Source organism: Schistocerca serialis, chromosome 8, assembly GCF_023864345.2.
Source record: "Schistocerca serialis cubense isolate TAMUIC-IGC-003099 chromosome 8, iqSchSeri2.2, whole genome shotgun sequence".
In the NCBI taxonomy this organism is placed as follows: Eukaryota; Metazoa; Arthropoda; class Insecta; order Orthoptera; family Acrididae; genus Schistocerca; species Schistocerca serialis.
This window is the reverse complement of record NC_064645.1, coordinates 335,700,701-335,706,991: the sequence shown is the minus strand read 5'-3', so window position 1 is coordinate 335,706,991 and position 6,291 is coordinate 335,700,701. Positions and strand designations below refer to the sequence as shown.

At 45.3% G+C, this 6,291-nt stretch overlaps 1 non-coding gene across 1 annotated transcript; it reads left to right on the top strand.

Moving 5' to 3' along the window:
- The first annotated feature begins 2,119 nt into the window (after positions 1-2,119).
- On the top strand, positions 2,120-2,226 carry LOC126417546 (U6 spliceosomal RNA). Its single transcript, XR_007575639.1, has one exon. It is a non-coding gene; the product is annotated as a U6 spliceosomal RNA (small nuclear RNA).
- The last annotated feature ends 4,065 nt before the right edge of the window (positions 2,227-6,291 follow it).

Below are 6,291 nucleotides of genomic sequence, written 5' to 3'. Positions count from 1 at the left end.
TGAGCTATCTGACGAGACGCAAACTCCTCATTCAGATCTGGATGTAGTATTCACTAAAGCTTCCTTCATCATTTAAGACTCCCTTGGTGTCCCTTAACTCCAGCCCTAGATTGCATTCTGGCCCATTAGTCGGCCCAAGTACTGGATCGTTAACGTGTTCTCGACAAATATCTCAATAATTCTTTAACCCAAGAAATCCATGGTCTTGACGTCTTGAGGTGGGTACAGCATAATACCATACAACTTGAAATTATTTGGAGTCAGGACAGACCCCTTCTGATGTAATCACATGCCTCAGAAACTTTATTTCACTATATGCGAAATCGGACTTCCGTACGTTCTCCATCACACCATGGGCCTTGAATGCTTGTAATAAGTGGTCTAGAGCCTTATTATGCATGGACCACGTATGTAAACCACACCTGGTTTACATAAAGAGTAAACGTTTTTGCTCCTCTGGTATTACTGTGCTTAACCCTTGAATGAAGGCGGCAGATGATAAGGTCAGCCCAAAAGGCAGCTTCCAGTATCGATAAGAGCGTCTGTAACAGAGGAGAGCCATAAATCTTCAGCACGCCAGGTGTAATTCGATCTGACAACGGTTTGCGTGAAGGCCTTGTGAAGTAAGCAATTTTACTCCATGAAAACGCTGTAACATTTCAGTGTTCGTCTCTGGTCTGTCTGTCTCTCGTTCAACTATCGTATTTACTTGCAAGGAATCGAGAACCAGTCATATAGAACAATCCTTCTTGGGCATGCAAAGGAGAGGGCTATTGTAAGAAGAGGTCGCTGCTTCAATCAGGTTTCGTGCAGTCATAGATAAGATCTCGTCTTCCACCCTTTTTCTGTGCATTAAGGGTATGTTGTAGGGATTCAAGAAGAACTACCAGCGTCGCTTGATCTTAAACATGTAGCCAAAAACAGTAATTGCTTCGGGACTGTTCATAATACATCCCGGTGAGAATTTAATACTCTTCTACACTGATTCCGCAAGGTAAGTGACCTTACGTGGTTGATCTTACCGTCAATCATAGCTTTCATAGTCACATTATTGTCATTATTCTTCAGTTTCAAAGATTCAGTCATGGAGATGACCATAAAACCTGTCGAGCCGCCGCCTTTCATACATTCCTTGTCCGGGCAGTCATCAAACTTTAACTGCACGGCTCTTCTCTCAGCTTTGTCTCAACATACCTTCCATATTATTTATAACCACACAGTATTGGCTGAGAAACATCAACAGACAGGGGGGTGCAATCAAGAAATTCGCACTTAACACAAGAGACTGACACAGAAAATAAATTTGTTCTTGTTTCTTAGTGCCCAAAATTCTTCCGCTTACAACAGCTGTAACACTTGTTACCGAACGAAGTGGCGCAGCAGTTAGCACCGTGGATTCGCATTCGGCGGGGCGACTGTTCAAACCCGTGTGCAGCCACCCAGATTTAGGATTCCCGTGATTTCCCTAAAACACTACAGGCAAATGTTTCCTTTGAAAGGGCACGGCCAGTTTCCTTACCCATCCTTGACACAATCCGAGCTTGTCCTCCGTCTCTAATGACCTCGACGTCGACAGGAAATTAAACCCAATCTTTCTTCCTTCCTGCTAACCCCTGTTTTCTACAGAGACCACGCATCTTCGAGAAGATATTTTGAACTCCAGCCCTTCCTTCCTTATTTTATCGTCATTGAAGAAGTACACTCTTGTTCAGAGGAAACGGAACACATTAAACAGCTAGAGATAGAACTTTCATATTCACAGGACATGTGCATTAGTATGTTCTGCAGAAACCATTAGCATTTCGGTCACCTCGGTCCAGCATGTGTCCTGTTGCCTAGAAGGCACTGAGTCTGCCATGGGCCTTGATAACTTATTCCATGCGTGACGGCATCGATACGTATTAGGCGCGAATGGCGTCCATGTTGCATCCACCTGGGACTAGGGCAGAACGCTGACATCCTGCGACATCAAGAAGGCACGTGTTCGTGCAGCAAAGTGTGGTGGTGCTTTGACTTGCTGAAAAATGGCGTCTGGGGCGTTGTGCAGAAAGCGTATGGCTACGGGTCGTAGGATGTCATTCACGTAGGTCACACTGATCCTAATGCCTTGGACGCTACCGTACTCGCTTCGGCGGTACATATACTAAAATTGGAACGATACAGAGAAGATTAGCATGGCCCCTGCGCAAGGATGACACGCAAAATCGTGAAGCGTTCCACATTTTTTTTTTTTTTTCAGGCGCGTAATGGGGCCCCTTAGGGAAATGGCAGCAAGAGAGGGGAAGAAAACCAATGTGCACTCCGTGTGCATACCGGGTGGAGTCATTCCAGATGTGGAAAGGGTCCTTCCGGATGCCATGGAGGGTACAGGGTGCACCCATCTGCAGGTGGTCGCTCATGTCGGCACCAATGATGTGTGTCGCTATGGATCGGAGGAAATCCTCTCTGGCTTCCGGCGGCTATCTGATTTGGTGAAGACTGCCAGTCTCGCTAGCGGGATGAAAGCGGAGCTCACCATCTGCAGCATCGTCGACAGGACTGACTGCGGACCTTTGGTACAGAGCCGAGTGGAGGGTCTGAATCAGAGGCTGAGACGGTTCTGCGACCGTGTGGGCTGCAGATTCCTCGACTTGCGCCATAGGGTGGTGGGGTTTCGGGTTCCGCTGGATAGGTCAGGAGTCCACTACACGCAACAAGCGGCTACACGGGTAGCAGGGGTTGTGTGGCGTGGGCTGGGCGGTTTTTTAGGTTAGATGGCCTTGGGCAAGTACAGAAAGGGCAACAGCCTCAACGGGTGTGGGGCAAAGTCAGGACATGCGGGGACCAAGCAGCAATCGGTATTGTAATTGTCAACTGTCGAAGCTGCGTTGGTAAAGTACCGGAACTTCAAGCGCTGATAGAAAGCACCGAAGCTGAAATCGTTATAGGTACAGAAAGCTGGCTTAAGCCAGAGATAAATTCTGCCGAAATTTTTACAAAGGTACAGACGGTGTTTAGAAAGGATAGATTGCATGCAACCGGTGGTGGAGTGTTCGTCGCTGTTAGTAGTAGTTTATCCTGTAGTGAAGTAGAAGTGGATAGTTCCTGTGAATTATTATGGGTGGAGGTTACACTAAACAACCGAACTAGGTTAATAATTGGCTCCTTTTACCGACCTCCCGACTCAGCAGCATTAGTGGCAGAACAACTGAGAGAAAATTTGGAATACATTTCACATAAATTTTCTCAGCATGTTATAGTCTTAGGTGGAGATTTCAATTTACCAGATATAGACTGGGACACTCAGATGTTTAGGACGGGTGGTAGGGACAGAGCATCGAGTGACATTATACTGAGTGCACTATCCGAAAATTACCTCGAGCAATTAAACAGAGAACCGACTCGTGGAGATAACATCTTGGACCTACTGATAACAAACAGACCCGAACTTTTCGACTCTGTATGTACAGAACAGGGAATCAGTGATCATAAGGCCGTTGCAGCATCCCTGAATATGGAAGTTAATAGGAATATAAAAAAAGGGAGGAAGGTTTATCTGTTTAGCAAGAGTAATAGAAGGCAGATTTCAGACTACCTAACAGATCAAAACGAAAATTTCTGTTCCGACACTGACAATGTTGAGTGTTTATGGAAAAAGTTCAAGGCAATCGTAAAATGCGTTTTAGACAGGTACGTGCCGAGTAAAACTGTGAGGGACGGGAACAACCCACCGTGGTACAACAACAAAGTTAGGAAACTACTGCGAAAGCAAAGAGAGCTCCACTCCAAGTTTAAACGCAGCCAAAACCTCTCAGACAAACAGAAGCTAAACTATGTCAAAGTTAGCGTAAGAAGGGCTATGCGTGAAGCGTTCATTGAATTCGAAAGTAAAATTCTATGTACCGACTTGACAGAAAATCCTAGGAAGTTCTGGTCTTACGTTAAATCAGTAAGTGGCTCGAAACAGCATATCCAGACACTACGGGATGATGATGGCATTGAAACAGAGGATGACACGCGTAAAGCTGAAATACTAAACACCTTTTTCCAAAGCTGTTTCACAGAGGAAGACCGCACTGCAGTTCCTTCTCTAAATCCTCGCACAAACGAAAAAATGGCTGACATCGAAATAAGTGTCCAAGGAATAGAAAAGCAACTGGAATCACTCAATAGAGGAAAGTCCACTGGACCTGACGGGATACCAATTCGATTCTACACAGAGTACGCGAAAGAACTTGCCCCCCTTCTAACAGCCATGTACCGCAAGTCTCTAGAGGAACGGAGGGTTCCAAATGATTGGAAAAGAGCACAGATAGTCCCAGTCTTCAAGAAGGGTCGTCGAGCAGATGCGCAAAACTATAGACCTATATCTCTTACGTCGATCTCTTGTAGAATTTTAGAACATGTTTTTTGCTCGCGTATCATGTCATTTCTGGAAACCCAGAATCTACTATGTAGGAATCAACATGGATTCCGGAAACAGCGATCGTGTGAGACCCAACTCGCCTTATTTGTTCATGAGACCCAGAAAATATTAGATACAGGCTCCCAGGTAGATGCTATTTTTCTTGACTTCCGGAAGGCGTTCGATACAGTTCCGCACTGTCGCCTGATAAACAAAGTAAGAGCCTACGGAATATCAGACCAGCTGTGTGGCTGGATTGAAGAGTTTTTAGCAAACAGAACACAGCATGTTGTTATCAATGGAGAGAAGTCTACAGACGTTACAGTAACCTCTGGCGTGCCACAGGGGAGTGTTATGGGACCATTGCTTTTCACAATATATATAAATGACTTAGTAGATAGTGTTGGAAGTTCCATGCGGCTTTTCGCGGATGATGCTGTAGTATACAGAGAAGTTGCTGCATTAGAAAATTGTAGCGAAATACAGGAAGATCTGCAGCGGATAGGCACTTGGTGCAGGGAGTGGCAACTGACCCTTAACATAGACAAATGTAATGTATTGCGAATACATAGAAAGAAGGATCCTTTATTGTATGATTATATGATAGCGGAACAAACACCGGTAGCAGTTACTTCTGTAAAATATCTGGGAGTATGCGTACGGAACGATTTGAAGTGGAATGATCATATAAAATTAATTGTTGGTAAGGCGGGTACCAGGTTGAGATTCATTGGGAGAGTGCTTAGAAAATGTAGTCCATCAACAAAGGAGGTGGCTTACAAAACACTCGTTCGACCTATACTTGAGTATTGCTCATCAGTGTGGGATCCGTACCAGGTCGGGTTGACGGAGGAGATAGAAAAGATCCAAAGAAGAGCGGCGCGTTTCGTCACCGGGTTATTTGGTAACCGTGATAGCGTTACGGAGATGTTTAATAAACTCAAGTGGCAGACTCTGCAAGAGAGGCGCTCTGCATCGCGGTGTAGCTTGCTGTCCAGGTTTCGAGAGGGTGCGTTTCTGGATGAGGTATCGAATATATTGCTTCCCCCTACTTATACCTCCCGAGGAGATCACGAATGTAAAATTAGAGAGATTAGAGCGCGCACGGAGGCTTTCAGACAGTCGTTCTTCCCGCGAACCATACGCGACTGGAACAGGAAAGGGAGGTAATGACAGTGGCACGTAAAGTGCCCTCCGCCACACACCGTTGGGTGGCTTGCGGAGTATCAATGTAGATGATGTAGATGTAGAACTGTGATTTGTGGTTATACCCAATAGCCCTCCACACCATAAGGGCTTCAGATGGCGCCGTATGTCTTTTTTGTTTATTTGTTTTTTTTTTTTGGTCATCAGTCTACTGACTGGTTTGATGCGGCCCGCCACGAATTCCTTTCCTGTGCTAACCTCTTCATCTCAGAGTAGCACTTGCAACCTACGTCCTCAATTATTTGCTTGACGTATTCCAATCTCTGTCTTCCTCTACAGTTTTTGCCCTCTACAGCTCCCTCTAGTACCATGGAAGTCATTTCCTCATGTCTTAGCAGATGTCCTATCATCCTGTCCCTTCTCCTTATCAGTGTTTTCCACATATTCCTTTCCTCTCCGATTCTGCGTAGAACCTCCTCATTCCTCACCTTATCAGTCCACCTAATTTTCAACATTCGTCTATAGCACCACATCTCAAATGCTTCGATTCTCTTCTGTTCCGGTTTTCCCACAGTCCATGTTTCACTACCATACAATGCTGCACTCCAGACGTACATCCTCAGAAATTTCTTCCTCAAATTAAGGCCGGTATTTGATATTAGTAGACTTCTCTTGGCCAGAAATGCCTTTTTTGCCATAGGGAGTCTGCTTTTGATGTCCTCCTTGCTCCGTCCGTCATTGGTTATTTTACTGCCTAGGTA